This window comes from Myodes glareolus, chromosome 27 (assembly GCF_982192425.1).
Source record: "Myodes glareolus chromosome 27, mMyoGla1.1, whole genome shotgun sequence".
Taxonomy (NCBI): Eukaryota; Metazoa; Chordata; class Mammalia; order Rodentia; family Cricetidae; genus Myodes; species Myodes glareolus.
Window position 1 is genome coordinate 38,460,456 of NC_142052.1, and position 18,319 is coordinate 38,478,774.

At 37.9% G+C, this 18,319-nt stretch overlaps 1 pseudogene; it reads left to right on the plus strand.

Moving 5' to 3' along the window:
• Positions 1-1,819: 1,819 nt before the first annotated feature.
• On the plus strand, positions 1,820-3,516 carry LOC125414162 (ornithine decarboxylase pseudogene; annotated as a pseudogene).
• The last annotated feature ends 14,803 nt before the right edge of the window (positions 3,517-18,319 follow it).

Consider the following 18,319-nt stretch of genomic DNA (forward strand, 5'->3'; position numbering starts at 1 on the left):
GCCTTTGCGGAAAAGTAGTCATGTCAAGCAAACTTAATTACTTTCTCTATTGAATTACATAATTCACAGTCTAAGCAAATATAGTAGGAGCAATAGATTTGCTTTTTAGTGAGTGGTTATAATGACTAAGAATTTTTATTTGAAAAATGGATTTAATTGTCTTACATGAGCTAGCATTCCTTATTGAAAGTGGGATCACCAATTAAATCTGTTGATACAGTGGATCAGGTCTACAAATTAGCAATCAAACTGACTCATAAATTTCTTCTGTTATGAACCGCCAGTAAATAATGACAGAGCTTGGTTTCTGCAGCAGAAGCCAATCAATCGGTCAAGTGAATGCATGCCAGATAAAAGAGTAAAATTAAGCTAGCTCTTTGCAAACTAGAACCTTTCTTCACTGATTACATCTGTCCTGTAATTTGGAAATAGGGTGGTTCTTTTTCCACAAGAATATGTTTGAAGATTCCAGGAAGTTACCAGAAACTATACAGTCCAAACAGCAGTAACGTATTACTCCTCTGTCTGTACTAACTGTATATACAGTGCAGATGTACCTTGGGCAGTGTGAGAAATAATTAGCACAACTTTCATTTTCCTAATACACAATTCTGCATATAGATTTGTTCTTGCAGACATCAGCAACTTCAGTATATGTCTCCAGTTTCTTTAGGTAGAGCACTTTTTCTTGTTTACTGAAGGGAGGCTATTAGCGACTTATCTTTAACATATTCAAATTAACAATATCACTCCAAGACAGCTATTGGATAAAATAACACAAGGATTGCAATATTAGGACAATTGATCTAATAACCAAATTGATCACTAAGTGATGTAGCACAGAATAGAATGATATGTAGTGAGGCACACTAGACAAAGGAAATACCTTCTCCATGAGAAGAAATGGATGTGATAGATTTTATCACACTTCTCATAATAGCATCCAATATCATTCTTATGAGCTTTTCTTTCTGGAATATATTAAGTAATAATTTTGGAACCTGACTGACTCCGTGTTATTGAAACCATGAAAAGTACATTTTCAGAAGGATATCAAAGTTAGGCATTATTTCCTTCTAAAGTGCCATCAGAGAGCTGTTTGTTACCACTAAGGTTTATGTGCCGCTACTAAACCCCTTGTTACTATATCCTTATTGCTGTTTACTATGCCAGTAGCCCGTGAGGTTCATATGCAATCTAGCTTCATAGGAGTGTTTGTGGTTTCCCTTCTTTGGAAATTTGCATGACACTTTCCACTACCCTGAAAGATATCTCTCAAAGGGAAGGATTTCAGGTTAATTTCAGCTCAGGGGCCATGGGGCTTGTGTCTGAATGCATGGTATCTTATAGGAACTAACCTTCCACCTCTGGGGGAAAACCACAGGCAGTAGCAATAGCTTGTAATGGTTGGGAATCTACTGAACACCCTTGACAAGCAAAAACAGGACTTCTCCTGATGGCTGTTGGGGTTTTTCTTAGATGATCTGTGGCTCTTGGAGGATGCATTGAAAGTCCAGAAGGGAGTCAGTCCCTGAAGCAGCCGCCACCAACAGCCCTCAGTCAGCAGCTAGGCACCACCTCAGACTGCATCTGCGACGGCTGGACCACTAGGTTGACCAGTTGGTTCAACAGCACAGTCTCCATGGGGCTTGCCAGTAGAGTCCATGAACTACTCTAAGGAGACCATGTTTAGAGTTCCTTGGTAGCTTGCCTTGTGAGGAACTGACAATAATTTAATTCCATCTCTAGGGTTTTTGTTTTTAGTTTGTATGTTTGTTTGTTTGTTTGTTTTTGTTGTTGTTTTTGGCACATGGAGAACATGACCAGCTTTAATAAGGAAGAGTTTGACTGCCATATCTTTAATGAAGGCTTTACTGCCAAGGGCATTCTGAACCAAAAAATTAGTGAAGTTTCTTCCTCTGAAGATAATAATTTTTTTTATGTCTCGGACCTTGGAGACATTCAAAAGAAACATCTAAGATGGTTAAAGCTCTTCCCCGTGTAATTCCCCATGCAGTCAAAAGCAATGGAAGCAGAGTCATAGTGAACACACTAGCTGCTGTTGGGACAGGTTCTGACTGTACAAACAAGCCTGAAATACAGTTTGTGAGGGGCTTGGTGTAACATGAGGGCCTGCATGTTAGGGTTTCTGTCCTGCCCAGTTCCCACAGTTGTTAGGTCTCAAAGAAAAATCACACAGAGGTCTCCATAAGTTATAAACCATTTGGCCCATTAGCTCCGGCTTTGTATTAGCTCTTTTAACTGATATTAATCCATTATTCTTATCTATGTTTGCCACATGGCTCAATACCTTTTTCAGCAGGGCAGGTCACATCCTACTTCTTTGGTGTCTGGACAGGACTGCGGAAAAGAACTTCCTTCTTCCCAGAATACTCCTGTTCACATTTCCCTGCCTCTACTTCCTGTCTGGTTGTTCTGCCTATACTTCCTGCCTGGCTACTGGCCAATCAGCGTTTATTTAAAACATAATTGACAGAATATAGAACTGTCCCACACTAGTTTGGTGTGCCTCTAGAGAGAATTATCTATGCAAAATCCATGTAGCAATTGTCTCTGATGGCTTTCAACAGTGAGGTTGAGTTGATGATAGCTGCTAGAACACATCCAAAGGCAAAGTTGGTTTTGCAGATTGCCACTGATGATTCCAAAGCAGTTTGTTAAATCAGTTTTAAGTTTGGTGTCACACTCAAAATCAGCAGACTTCTCCTAGAACCAGCTAAAGAACTAAATATTGATGTCGTTTGTGTAAGCTACCATGTGGGGGCACATGTACTGATCCTGAGACCTTTGTACAGGCCCTGTCCAAATGCCCACTGTGACTTTGACATGGGAACAGAGTTTGGTTTCTGCATGTGTCTGCTTGATATTGATGGTGGCTTTCCTGGATCTGAGAACATGAAGCTTAAATTTGAAAAGACCACCAGTGTGATCAAACCAGCTCTGGACAAGTATTTCCCACCAGACTCTGGGGTGAGAGTCACAGCTGAGTCAGGCAGATATTATGTCGTGTCAGCTTTCACACTGGCAGTCAATATCATTTCCAAAGAAATGGTAAGAACAGACTAGCTCTGACGATGACGATGATGATCAGTCAAATGAACAAACTTTCATGTATTATGTGAATGATGGAGTATATTGAACACTTAAGTGCATTCTTTATGATCATTTAAACCAGATGAGAAGTATTACTCACCCAGCATTTTGGGGACCAAGATGTGATTGCCTGGATTGAATTGGATTCTCTAGTACTATAACCTGCCTCAAATGCTTGTGGGTGATTGGATGCTCTTTTAAAACATGGGTGCATACACCATTGCTGCTACATCTACTTTCAATGAGTTCTAGAGACCTTCTGTCTACTATTTAATGTTGAGGCCAGTATTCCAACCCATGAAGCTGATCCAGAGCCATGACTTTCCACCAGAAGTAGAGGAGCAGGATATTGGCACTCTGCCTATGTCTTGTGCCCAGAAGAGCAGCCTGTGCTTCCACTAGTATCAATGTGTAAAGGCCATTCTTGCAGCTCTTACCTGCAAGTTTAGCTGGAATTAAAGGATTTAGGGGACCATTTAACTTAATTACTGATAGTTTTGGAATGTCTTTGTAAGGGTAGGGATTGGCACAGATGCATTATGGAAGGTGAGGCGTTAGGTCACAAGCACTTGTGTTCCTATGGGAACTTTGGATAATTATTTTATATGGGCTTTTATTTACTTTTCAGATATGATACCAAAATGTGCTCTCTGTTGCTGAAAAAGCGTATATAGCTGGTACATTTGGCAGAATGGAACAGATGCTAATGTTGTGACCCATTTTGAAAATAATTTATCTTGAAATAAAAAAAGAAAGTTAAGAGTGGAAAATTTCATGTATATATATATATATATACGTATATACACTATATATAACATATATGTGCATATATACATATATACAATATATAACATATATGCATATATACAATATATACTCGCATAAAAGTATTGTGGGTATTTACATAATTAATAGTATGATTTTTTATGACTTTGTCAAACATCCCTACTCTTATGGTACTGGAAACCTATCCAAATACTTAAGGTTAATGAAGTCATGGATCTTGGATAAGAACATACAAGAATCAGTTTACTAAATCAACATAATCCCTAACAATATTGAAGATATCTGTGCTTATACCCACAGACAAACTTAATCCTCCTTTATATTTAAGAAAACTTCCCTTTGTAGAAGAAAGGAGAAAACACAACCAATCAAAATGCAGAGTTGTGGATCCCAGTGCCAACAGATGCTGACCAGGGTGAGTTTGCAAAGCTTCATGTCTATACAAAGAACTATAAGCAATCAAAGAATGTTGAAACTGGGGGAAATTGTCTTCCCCAGGGAAGAGCAAACCAATTGGTTATCCAAAACCAAATGGTCAGCCTTGAAAATGTATATATACAAGTACCATTATATAAAATGAAAAAGCTGTAATTATATATTTAGAGAATATATATATACATACAAACAAATATACACATCCAAAAATTAATTTTTAAAAAGAGACCATAAATTTGAAAGAGAGCAGGAGAATGTGGGAAGCCTTGTGAGGAGGTGAAGGAAGAGGGAAATGATGTAATTATATTCTCAAAGATAAAGACAATCAGTTTTATAGAAATAGTAGAATAGTAGAAATAGTAGGATTGTGAAATCCACAAGCATGAGTTCCTTCTTGACTATGCTTACAGAACCAAACAGGCACTTTCTCTGTGCAGTGGACCTCTTCCTTAACATAGCACCAACGTGAAAACAGTCCTAGACATATGCTTCTTTGCTTGTTTCCATTACAAGCAAATTCTAAATTCCCAATTTTAATAGATTAAAACCCAAATAAAATAAGTCTGTGAGAACTGCTCTGTTAAAAGTTGCTCACTTCTCACTTGGGCCCATCACATGGAATAATAAGAGTCAGCCAACTCTGAGTCAAAAAAAAAAGAGATTCAGGAAAAGATAACTACCGTCCCTCCACCTACCTTGTAATTTAGAGAGAGAGAAGGGAATAAGTCAGTTCCATGAAATGCTGATTGTTGAAAGTGTTTCCTTTGAGGTTTACATTAAAAATAAAAGCATATGAATTGGAAAAAAGAAAGTTAAACTTTCTTTCCTCTACAGTGTCGTATATACCAAATCCTAAGGAAGCCTTTCTCTGTCTCTTGATCTTTTGTGCACTGAACACACGCACCCACACGCACCCACACGCACCCACACACATACAGCACTTCAGATTGAATAAATGAGTATTACAGACAATATCAAATCAGTATTTTAAACACTGCTCTATATTTGACAGTAATCAACAACACAAAAGTCAGATTACATCAGAACTCATAAAGTAGTTAAGAATAAGGTGCAATAAACCGTTGAGATAATTGTACACAAAGCTATAAAACATTCTTTAATAAAATTAAAAAGAATATTTAAGAATGGATATGCACCCCATGTCTGTGTTCATGAATGTGAAGGATAAAAATAATCTAACATGCAGGGTATAGCTAAACTTCACCCACAATCAGTACTTTGGTAAGCACTTAGCAACTCTTTGTTAAGTTAGTTAAAACCTGGCACAATGTAGTAAACACAAATGCACAAGATTTGGTCTAAGAAGATCCAGTTTTTCAATTTCACAAATCCCTTCATAGAGCTGTCGTTTTTCTGTCAAGCTCATGTAAGCACCTGCAATACAGAGAGTGCCAGTGGGCTGTCAGCTCTGGTTCTAGGCAGGAGACCAGGACTGGTAGTCATTCAGAAATGCTGAAGACTGCTTCGTGGTGTAGCCCTGTGTCTGTTTCCCACAATTGTGCTACACAGGAGGCTTCTGGAATACAGGGAAGGTAAATGAAAACCCCATTACTCAGTCTGCCCCAGCTGCAGTATTGCCATGCAAAAATATAAGAGCCAGACCAACAAGGTGAGGTGGCCTAGAGAGCAAAGGTACTACCCACCAACCTTGTTGACATGGGTTTCTGTCCTCCAGGTCCTGCAACTGTTCAGTCCAGAAGAAACACACAGAGGCCTACATTAATTATAAACTGGTTGGCCTTTTAGCTCAGGATTCTTATTAATTCTTATAACTTATATTAGCCCATAATTTTTGTCTGTATTAGCCATGTGATTTGGTACCTTTCACCAGCGAGGCATTCACATCTTGCTTCCTGTCTGTCTGGGTGACAACTGCAGACTCAGCCTTTCCTTTTCTCAGAATTCTTCTGCTCTGGTTGCCCTGCCTATACTTCCTGCCTGACTACCGGCTAATAAGCATGTTATTAAAACAATGAAACTGACAAATCTTTACAGGGTACAAGACCATTGTCGCACAGCACAACATCATGGCTGTATTTATTCCCCAGAACACAATGGGTGTGAGAAGAAATAAATCCCCTAGTAAAATAGTCCTCTGATTTCTATATAAGAATCATGGTGTGTATTCAATGAAATATAAGTAACCAAACAAAAATACAAAATCTGATTTAGGACTAGAAAAAAAAGGTGCTTTATCATGAAAAAAAATTATCAAATTTACAAGATTACTGGTACCTATAAAATGAACTTATTCAGCTAATTTAAAACTCAAACATGACAATAAAAAGCACATAGATCACAGGTTCAAAACTAGCCTATACTATTTAGTAAAACCCTACCTAACCATAAATAAATAAGTGGAAAAAAATCTAAATACCTGTTTTTTAGAATTTGAATTTTCCTTTCCTCTACTGAAAGTCAAGTCACCCCTTCCTCTAATTCAATAACAAATATCTTTCTTATATATTTTAAAATACAGTATTCTCCCATAATGTACAGTCTATTTAACAAGCAGTATCCAAATATTTCAATATTTCATTCTCCAAACAAGTCTGATATTTATCATTTTAAGACAAAACATGTTTAGTGTTTACTTTTAAGTGAATTGTAATGTTTCTCTCTAATACCTTGATGACACCAAAATTCAAGCCAAGCGGTGGTGGCATACTCTTTTAATTGCAGCACTTGGGAGGCAGAGGCACGAGGATTTCTGTGGGTTTGAGGTCAGCCTGGTCTACAGAGTGAGTTCCAGGATAGCCAGGTCTACACAGGGAAACTGTCTCAACCCCATGTTAAAAACAACAACAAAAATAAATTAAACTTCACACCTGTTGAGAAATGTTATCACCTGCCCATTGAGCCCATTGCGTGACTATGTAGCTTTTTCCAAAGCTAACAAATTATAACTACTGACTTAGGTGACTCCATTTAGAATTCCGTACTCATAAAGTTGCAGGACTAAAAAGGGACCTTTTAACAAGTCATTGAAGTGTCCATTCTCAGCATCTAATTTAACTGTCCCTGACAAATGTGTGCATCTAGTCTACCTTCGAAACCATGCCATAAAGGAAGTTCACATAAATTAATCACAAACATAACTTTAGGAAGTGGAGCACGCAAGACGGTACTCTTGATTTAACCAATCAAATCATTACTGATCCCACCAGCACCTCTCTGACTGCAACTTCTTCTTCCGTGTAAAACAGTAGTATCCCGAAGACTCAAAAGTATCATCTGCTTGGAAGGACATAAGAGTGTCTCCTCCCAGTTTCCCCCAACCATACCCCACCAGGATCCCAGGCCAACACAGTGGTAGAGAAAATAAGTGAGTAGTCAATACACAGAACCCCTAATGTCAAATGGTACCTTAATATAGAACTCTATAAAGACTCAAGCATGTGGACATATACAGATGCCTTCTGCTGCATGGGAACAAACACTGATAAAGATTTTCCCCACCGTAAGTTTATAATGGTCTTTCCCTGTGGCCTTCGCCTGCTGCACACATCACTCATTAGATTATGAAAACCATTAATGTCAAGGAGCAGAACAAAATGAATTCACTAAGGGGCTGCTATTAGCATATCAAGCAGCTATTCCTCACTAAATATTCTTGACAGCTCTCATTACTGTTGACGGATGAGCTTTCTATGGAGTAGGGGTTTTCAGGAAAATAAAATCCTCAAGCGCAGTATCGTGTGTGGCTGAGGAAATGGCTATCATCGTTCAGCAGTTTATATTTGTTTTTAATGAGAAAATGCAATAAAACTCACAGGTAAGTTAAATGCCAGAGTCACAATTCTGTTAGAACCTGCAAGAATAATTTATGATCTAAATAGCCTAAGAGTTTTTAGTTAAGATATGCTAAACCTGGCTTTCGGGAAAAAAAAATCAACAAATATAAAAAGACACCATAAACTAAGGAAAGCAGCTAGAAGTTTGAAGTTTTGGATCATATCAGTTTAAGGGGAATACCAACTAAACAGGGAAAATAAAAGGTAAAGATATAGTGTAAGATATATATCCTAAATCTTAAGGCATACCAAAGGGAGAGGAAATAGTAATAATTATAAAAGTGTATATGGTCAAAGAATATAAGCATGTCACGAAAAGTTTAATATCTTCAAAAATCACATTCCAAAACCTAGAGTAAAATGGAATCTAGTCTGCAGAACTGTTTTGGTGGTCTTTACATGCCAGGTCTCCTTAGCCTTATTCCCCTGGGGTAGGTGAGTATGTTATCTTCCCATTCTGCAACCTTACAACGCAGGACAATCAGACACGATATGGAGTCAAGTCAAAGCAGGAACTCAGTTTATTGCGGTGAACATCAGTTTATATAGGTTAAGTGACATCAAGTGATGGGTGGGTACCTCCAGCCAATGAGAGACAACCAAGCCCTCCCTCTGGATGGAGAGGCATCTACCTAGATTTTGCTGTCTCATCCCCCTTCAGAAGCTTTAAGACTATATTTCATACTCGAGTCAGGCTTTTCTCTGTCCTACAGGCTGTGAGATACAGATCTTGAGATAAATTTGGCCCAATATTTATAGTATATATTTTTAAACTGAATTAATATCACCATTTGAAAAGCAAAGGAAGGTTAGGGAGATGTTGGTGAGTAAACCATTGTTCACACATTAGGCCCTAGGTTCAAAGGCCGAGAACCCAGGAAAAAGACTAATAGGACCATTAAAATTAATTTCACCTTTTGTATTAAGCTTCTAATGTCCATACATAAAAATAAAAATATAATTTGCTTGTTTTCCTTGGAAACTTGCCAGGAGTAAACCATTTAGTATTCAATACTTTATGAATTATTTCCATTTTCATTACAATTTTAATTTATGTCCACATCACTCAGAAATTTAGTGATTTCAAGTTTTTCATAATAAAAATCATATCACAAAATGTTGTATTATATAATAAAAGTAACTTCTATTGCCTGTTATCTGAATATCTGGGATTAACTTTGTTTGTACATCCAACATGACATTAATTATTTTGATGTTTGGGTCAAACGTGATGATCTTCATTCAAGGATGTCATCCTTTTATCCCCAACTAAAGTCGTACTTATATGTAACTTTTAACCACTAACATATTATGAGTATGATCAATTACAGTTATAATTACAATAAGATATTACAGTTATGAAGAAATATAATTTTTAAAATTTTATTCTTTTTTCATACAACACATCTAGACCACAGACTCCCTTCCCTCACAATCTCCTACCCACCTGCCCTCTCCCCCAGATCAATGCTCCTCTTTTTCCTTTTAGAAACAAGCAGGTGTCTTGGTGGTATCAACCAAATGCAAAGAGAGTAGGCATACACCCTCTTATCAAGGTCAGATGAGGCAACCCAGGAGAAAAAGGGTCCCAAGAGCAGACAACAGAGTTAAACTCTCACAATGTGTGGCTAGGTTGGACTCAAAGCTCTTACATTCAGCCACCTACAGAATGAAGAGCCAAAGTCAGGAATGCTGCCATCCTCAAATGGTAGACTTCTTCTGCTTCTGTTTTTCTTTGTTCTAGCTGTGATAACGCTTTTATAGTTTTGACGAGTCCTTTTGTGTACTCACCCTCCTGAGCTGCTGTTTTCTCAATTTCTCTTGTACATCCATCACCACAACTATCTTTAACTTTTAGTTGTCCAATATATATTGTTCATGTCTTAGTTCCAATAGGCAATCAGAATCTGTATCTCTCCCAAGAGGAATTTTTTTTTTATTTTTAATTCTGCATTTTCAAAGGCAGGCTTAATCTGCATCGATCTGCATATCAGCTGAGCTGGGATAACTGGAGTGCTGGGCCTCAGCGGCCTTGGGCTGCCGTCCCCCACCTGGTTAGCTTGACTTCTTGACCAAGGAAATCGTCTTCTATGAACATTGATCTGAAACAGTTATGCCTCCGTTTGACATTTGTAGAGCTCTGCCTTTCATTCTGTGTGTGGTTTTCTTCTCAGTTTCTTTTTTGCTGAAACTTTCTTCCAGAATGAAATCCTTCATTATTCATTCGTCAAGTGAAAAATGAATGACATGTGAAAGACAGCAGCAGAGTTAAAAACACAACTGAGGTGCTCTCCCTGCTCTCAGAGACAGGAAATGTGCGCATAAGTTACTATAATGCAAAACACAAGTCATTAAGGGCCCTGAGAGAAATCCAGAAGTTGATCAGGAGAGGAGCCAACTCAAGCAGTGGGAGCTGGCTCACAGCAGGGCATTAAAGCAGGTGTTCTGCCAGATTCAAAGGCTCTGCTCTTATTGACCTTAGAACACCACAGCCCTCTTTCTCAGCTTCATTCTTCAATGCTCTAAACCAAGAATGCTACTAGTGTGTCTGGTTGAAGTGACTGAATGAATGAAAGAACATAATGCATGTAATTTATATAGTTCACATCTTTTTTATTTATTTACATTTATCTATCTATTTTATATACCAACCATAGTTACCCCTCCTGATCCCTTCCCCCACCTCCCTTTTAACAATCCCATCCACTCCTCTGGCTCCATTCAGAAGAGTAAGGTCTCACATGGGAGTCAACAAAGCATGACCATCAAATTGAGGCAGGACCAAGCTCCTCCCCACAGCATCAAGACTGAGTAAGGAATTCCCACCATCGGTAATAGGCTCCAAAGAGCCAACTCATGTGTTAGGGATATGTCTTGGTCCCACTGCTAGGGGCCAGACACACAAAGCAAGCTGCACAACCGGTACCCAAATGTAAAGGACCTAGGTCAGTAAGATGTCAGCTCCCTAACTCTCGGTTCAGATTTTATGAGCTCCCACAAGTTCGGGTCAGTTGTCTCTGTGGGTTTCCTCAACTTGATCTTGATTCCCCAACCCCAGCTCATATTATCTCTCCTCCTTCTCTTCAACTGCACTTCCAGAGCTCAACCCAGTGCTTGATTGTGGATCTCTGCATCTGTTTCCATCAGTTACTGGATGAAGGCTCTATGATGACAATTAGGGTAGAGACCCATACCTATGGGTCTGAGCAAAACTCAAGTCAAAGTGGATCAAGGAGGTCAACATAAATCCAGTTACATTGAAGCTGATAGAAGAGAAAGTGGGAAGTAACCTTGAACACATAGGCATGGGAGACCACTTACTGAATATAATACCAGTGGCACAGACCCTGAGATTGACATCTGATAAGTGGGACCTCCTGGAACTGAAAAGCTTCTGTAAGGCAACGGACACCCTCAATAAGACAAAATGACAGCCTCCAGGATGGGAAAAAATATTCACCAACCCCACAGCTGACAAAGGACTGAAATCAAAAATATATGAAGAAATCTAGAAACTAGACATTGAAATACCAAATAATTCCATTTAAAAAAATGGGGTATCAGTTTACATAGTAAACAAGTTATTAGATATTTTGCTTTGTTTTTCGGTTGATAAATAACTGCAAGGACATTGTGTGCTAATATAGAATCAGGCAGAAGTCCAGGACAAGCAACATGCCTTGTCTTGCCTGCCACATATTATGCGAAATTTATTACTTTTTTTCCCAGTACATACAAAACACAAACATGAAGTTAAAATCATGCTGCCAGCTGCAGCTGACAGCGCAGGCACAGCATGCAAACTATTGTGACTACCGCATGCAGGAGGACCACAAGTGTGAGCCTCTAAAACACAGAGTGAGTTCAAGGCCAGCCCTGGTACATGAGCCGAATTAGAGTTCTCTCCTTTTTAGTTTCTTTTTAAAAAATGTATAAAACACTGCAAATTATTACAACCATTCTCTTTCCTGATTGCTTTTCATTTCAGTTGAATTCATGGACAACATCAACTAACCTATATAAACTAAAAAAACAAAAAACCAAAAACCATTTTCCAGGCCTAGAGCATCTCTCACGTTGTTACACACATGCTCACACCCCTGGTGGCATGTGGGTGACCACGCTGTGAACACGGACAGGTCTCCAGAGGCTTCTTCATCTGTATCTGCAGCAACAGTCCCCTGGAGCTGAAGGTCCAAAATTTCCTTGTACCGAATCGATGCTGATTCTCTCCAAAACATCAGTTTGTCATCCTTTCCTTTTCCACAAAGACTTGATGGCATTTCTTAATAGATAGTGCAAAAATTAGAAGTGGACCTAAGAAAATGTTCCTGTGATGTGCTGATACTGGATACTGTTTGATGAGCTTGCATTCAGTAGAGGTGTTTAATCTGTACTCCAGATCCTTGCAGTCTTTCCCAACAGAACTGTGCCAAGAGAAGATGCTTTCAAAACATTATTTTCTGAAAGTCTTAACAAAGGGGGGGCAGGGAGAACCAGGAGATGGGAGGATTAAACTGAATCTGATGCTAGCTGGAGCTGTGTTGTGAGACTGTGTCTCAAGAAAGGAAGAAGAAGGGATAATTTTAAGATATGGGTTTAAGATAAGAGTATTTATAAATGCTATGTTAAACAGTCTTTAATAGCCATTTATACTCCTCAACGTGTTAGGTTTCCCTTGCTTTAATGAAGTTAAAAGAAACTTGATGAACTCCTGCTTCCTGAGCAATTTCAGATATCTTCAGTACTCTTCAACAGTATTGAAAGCAATGCTTCAAAACTCATTGCAATTTTATGGAACAGTTTGATGACAAAAAAATAAAATATATCAAGGAAAATGAGCCAGTGAGAGTATTTTACCCTAAAACATTATCTTAAAAGCACTACATTTACAATGGAGCCATGTATGTGTGGTGGCTTTTTAGCTGCCCTTGTAGGTCTCAGAGCCCAGGCGACTGAGAAAGCATAGTATACTGCTGTCAGTATACTTATACATAGATATATACTTATACATATACATATATACTTATACATATACATACACTTATACTTATACATAGATAAGTCAGCCCTTCCTCTGCAAACTGGCAGAGAAACAGTGCTGTGCAGCTGAAGCCCGAAACCTGTGCGCTATAGGAAGCACACTCACTTATGCAGAATTTTTGCTGGGGCTTGGGTAATAATTTCATTCTGTGACTGACAGACACAGCACATCTCCGTTATTCTATCCTGGCACACGTGTCTACCCAACACTGGAACTGATAACAGCACGTGAAATCAAGTCACTCTGCCTTGTTCTCAAGGCCAATCCTGAGCACCGGCAGGCAGAAGCAAATCTAGCACTAGATCTTAAGGACCACTGTCATGAGATTTCTCCACACCATTTTATTGGCCCCAAGGAAGCACTGCCATCTGTTCAGAGAACCATGCTTACCCTAAGTTTGAATTTTTCCCCTCTATTTGTGATCCCATTGACATCAGTACATTTCCATGTTATTTCCTATCCCTAGCTCACTTCCAATAATTGGCCTGGCAGCTTACAGGAAAGGGGAGAGTGTATGTAGCCTCTGTCCTGGGACACCTTAATCAAAACCATTCTACACTGGACGAAGGAATATAAATAAATTTCTAAGTCCCTCAACTTCATTATCTGCAAAGCTGTTCTTCCAATTAAAATCAGTGATATATCTAAAATGTCTAGTACTAAATGTATCATATGCTAAACTAATATCCTTTCTCATGAAACTTCCTTCTAATGACTGAACCCCTTATAGCAATAAGAGGTTAGGACCACACACACACATGCCCACTATTGAATGCATAGATTTAAAACTTCTTTACTGTCCTTACACTGAATGTCTCATATGCAAATATCTTTTTTCAAGTAAAAATTGTTATTCTATGTTTCTAACTTTGGAAGAACAGAGATGTTCTGTGACATGTGAACAGGATATCTCTGCCTCAATCTAAGCCTCATTTTTTCCAGCTCAAGGAACTGAGAGTTATTAAGATCTTTCCCATCCACTCGCTCACATTCTGGATTCTCACAGTTAAGGTGTAATTTCCTAGACCACTAAAAGTGCTCAACCAGACCACATCATAACTTTCGAGATAAGAAAATACTTTTACTTTGTTTGCTCAAATCTTCTATGGCCGAGTTTTTCCACTGATTGTGTAACAATTTTTAAATGAATTAAGGATATATGTGTGATGAATTATGTTTTTACCTTAATTACATACTTAAATAGTTTAAAGACCTTCTGTGACATTGTTTAACCATTTTTTTTCTAATATAAAATTGTGGTATTGATCTAAGAAAAGTAAAAGGTATACAAAAGTATGCAATATATTTAGGAGTTATCTTTATTGGCCAAACAATGGTTTTAAATTTCGCATAGGATGTATGTATACAATAGGAAAACAAATACTTTAATACACACAGTATTTTCCAGTGCTTTCAGGTCAAAGAATGAGTTGGGCAACCAATGAGTTCTCAAACTTTTCAAATTTAGCTGAATGTAGTCAAATCTTCTTTCATCTAATTCTTTAACAACTTCTCTCAAGCCTGCTCCTGCAAAGAGGACTTGCATGTATTTCATGCAATATTAGTGTATCAGCCCTGATTTCCTCTGGGGTGCTATTATAATCCTTTTTAGTTCCATAGCAACCTTCTCCTGTGAACCTAAGATACCCGATAACTGTCACTTATTGAACTAGCAACGTCAAGGCTTCCCAGCTTCCTCGGGTGCAGAACTGGAAAGATGCCCATGTGGCTGGAAGGCTTACCTGTCTGGCTAAGTTCTACAATCTATCAATTAAACTGAGTGTTTTATATTACAAGGGCTCAGTATTAGTTTCTCAGTACTGTAGTCTATATCTTCTGGCTCCTTGCTATTAAGTCTACTTGTTGCTGGGTTTCCTGTTGGTTCTTCTTGAGTAGTTCTCTAATGGATTCTCTTGTTTCCCAGAATCTCTATGTTGGCCCTTAGTCATTTTTGACTGTGAATTCTAAGGAAGAGAAAATTCTAGAAATGTTATTAGGCTGCTAGGACTCTACATTATTGCAGAGTGTCACAAGCAGGTGCGGAAGTTTAATAACAGCAGGCGCTGTGGAGCTTCCTGGTAACTAGAAGGCAAAGGCAAATATCTCTGGAATTAATACATCTGAAGGCTGCAAAGGAAGAGCTCTCAGGAACTCCTCTAACATATTTGCATAAATACTATTCAGACCAAATTTGGTCACAGACAGGATAAAGAAAGAAGATACATAAATACTAAATGAATAATATCCATCCCCCCAAGAAAATCATCATGGAGATGGTGTGCAGAAGGACTTGGGACATGGCTAAGAAAATTAAATATAAATGTAGGCAGAAACTGCTCTTTCATTTCTCAGCTGCCCAGATCAGAATAATCACACAGAAACTATATTAGTTACAACACTGCTTGGCCTATCAGCTCAGGATTCTTATTAACTAACTCTTACATCTTAAATTAACCAATTTTTATTAATTTGTATATTTCCAAGAGACTGTGGCTTACCAGAAAGGTTCCGGGTCCTTCTCCTTCGGAAGCTACTTGGTATCACCTTGACTCTGCCTACTCTCTCTATATTTCTCTTGCAGCCTGGTCACATTCATAGCCCTGCCATAGGTCAAAGCAGCTGTATTCATTAACCAATAAAAGCAATGCATATACAGAAGGACATCCCACATCATATAAATAAGCAGAATTTCTTTAAATTAAGAAGTTTCTATGAAATGAAGGAAGAAAGCAATGCACCGAAGAAACTGTATATGAAAAAATACTTTGAAACAGTACATCTAAAGTGGGTTATTATCAAGAATATATAAGGAACTCACATAATTAAATAAGGAGAAAGTAAATATATTAAGATTTAAAATCTGACAAGGGATTAGAATAGCTTTCTGTTTTTTAAAGGACATAGAATTGGAGAACAGGGATGGACAGACAACTCTGTGGTTAAGAGAGTGACTGCTCTTCCAGAGGACCCGGGTTAAATTTCCATTGCCCACATGGCAGCTCACAGCTGTTTGTAACTCTAAGATCTGACACCCTCACACAGACATACATGCAAGCAAAACACCAAAGCAAATAAAATAAAAATAAATAAATCATTAAAGAAAAGGAATTGGAGAACAGATATGAGAAACAGCCAATAATACTAACCTCAGAGTAACTTAAATCAAAATCACCGCAAGACACCTTTAGCACAGCTGTTACCAAAAGATAATGGATAAGAAGTAGCAAGGAGAGCAAGGTTTAGAGAGCAAACCTTTGTGTAACATTGATGTACTCCGATGTTCATAGCAGCAATGCTCTCAATAACCAAGATATAAATCCATCTAAGTGTACTCTAATAGACAAATGCTTTTTAAAAAATTGTTCTCTCTGAAGCAGGGGATAGAAAAGTGCTTTCCAACACCTGGAGAAAGGATGGGTTCTGAACTTGGGAGCCCTTGGCCAAAATATATAAAATTGTCTGTGATGGAAGGAATAAGTTCAATAATTATACTGTGTGGGCCCTTCTCTGCAGCCATTAATCTTATTCTTGAAAATGCTGATCAATTGAAGGTAAATTTTGTACACCACAAATATTAACTACATAATAGAATGCAACATATTAATTACCTACATGCCACAATATGCAAATACAAATGACACATGTTAAATATAGTTTCATTAATTAAAATGATAATTTTAGAATGTCAAAATATATAAATATTTGATAGTTGTATAAGGCAGGGTTCTCTAAAGGAACATAATTGATGGAATAGTGTATGTATTTATGGGGATTTATTCAACTGGCAGACTGGCTGTGGTTCAGGTAGTGTAACCATGTCTGTCTCATAACAGAAATGCCAAGAATCCCTTAGTTGTTCAGTCAACAAGGCTGGAGGTCTCAACAAGTTCCTAACTGATGCTGGAGCTCACAGAAGCCGCTCACAAAAATAAATCTTCTGTTGGGCAGATCAAACTCTTTATTTTCCAGAAAGCTCTGAATGCTGCCCCAAGTTATTTCAAATAAAAATATTTATGCTTCTCTGGACATCTAAAGTAAGTTTGGCATGACACAGAAATGGTATCATGAAATATATACCTAACATTCTGTATATCTGGTGTAGGCTACAAATACAGTAAAAAAAAATTAACTAATCCACTTTACAAAGCTATTTCTTGAATTATCACCATTTCTACCTCATGACAAACTTTTCAAACTTAGTACAGAAATTTTAGTCAATGACTAGATAATTCCTGGCTAACTATTTTTAGTTAATAAAATATCATGAAGAGATTTTCATTCCATTTCCTAATGCGTCCGACCATCAACATTAGGGTTGTAACCTTGCCAAAAAAAAAAACCAAGCATTTCAAAAACATGTCATAGTATGGAAGTAGGTGTAACATATACCATCTTAAGGCATCACTCAAGTCTTACTCATTTGCAATAATTAATTGAATTAATCAACATCATTAATTAGCAGTTAGTCCTGCCCGTCATCCTTGGCTATGATGAAACAAACTTCCCAATGAAATTCCTTTGACTCAAGCTTCCATAAAGTTACTATGGTCTTACCTTCACAAGGCTTTGTCCTTTCAGCCTTCAGGTATAATTTAAATAAAAGACAATATGGTCCTTGTGTAGAGTCTTTCTCAAGGCCTCGATGTTAAATAATTTGCGTGTTCATTCATCCTCAGCTATCATTGCTTCTTTTCTGCATTTATCTTTCAGTCCTATACCAATATTTCCACTATCATGGGACAGTGATGGGGTGGAGAGTGGAATTAGCTAAGGCTTATTTCCTCAATGGGGGCTATTTAAAGAAAGATTGTATAGAGAGACAGTACAGAGTAGAGGTGATATATAATGTCACCATTCTGCTCTCTATTAAGAAGCAACAGTACAGGTATTTGAAACAAGGGCATGATTTGGTAAGAGGCTTCATGGAAATTTAGAAAATATGGAAATACTACTTCATGAAACACATCCTCAGAGAGGACCGCAACTACATCTAAAACTCTTGTTTATGTAAAATTAGTCCCAAATGTCAGCTTCCAGAGACCCCCAACAGATGCATCACAGGTATAAGCTTCCTGAACTATTTATTCTTGTCTCATGTTACTACTGAAATTCAACATCTTTAAAT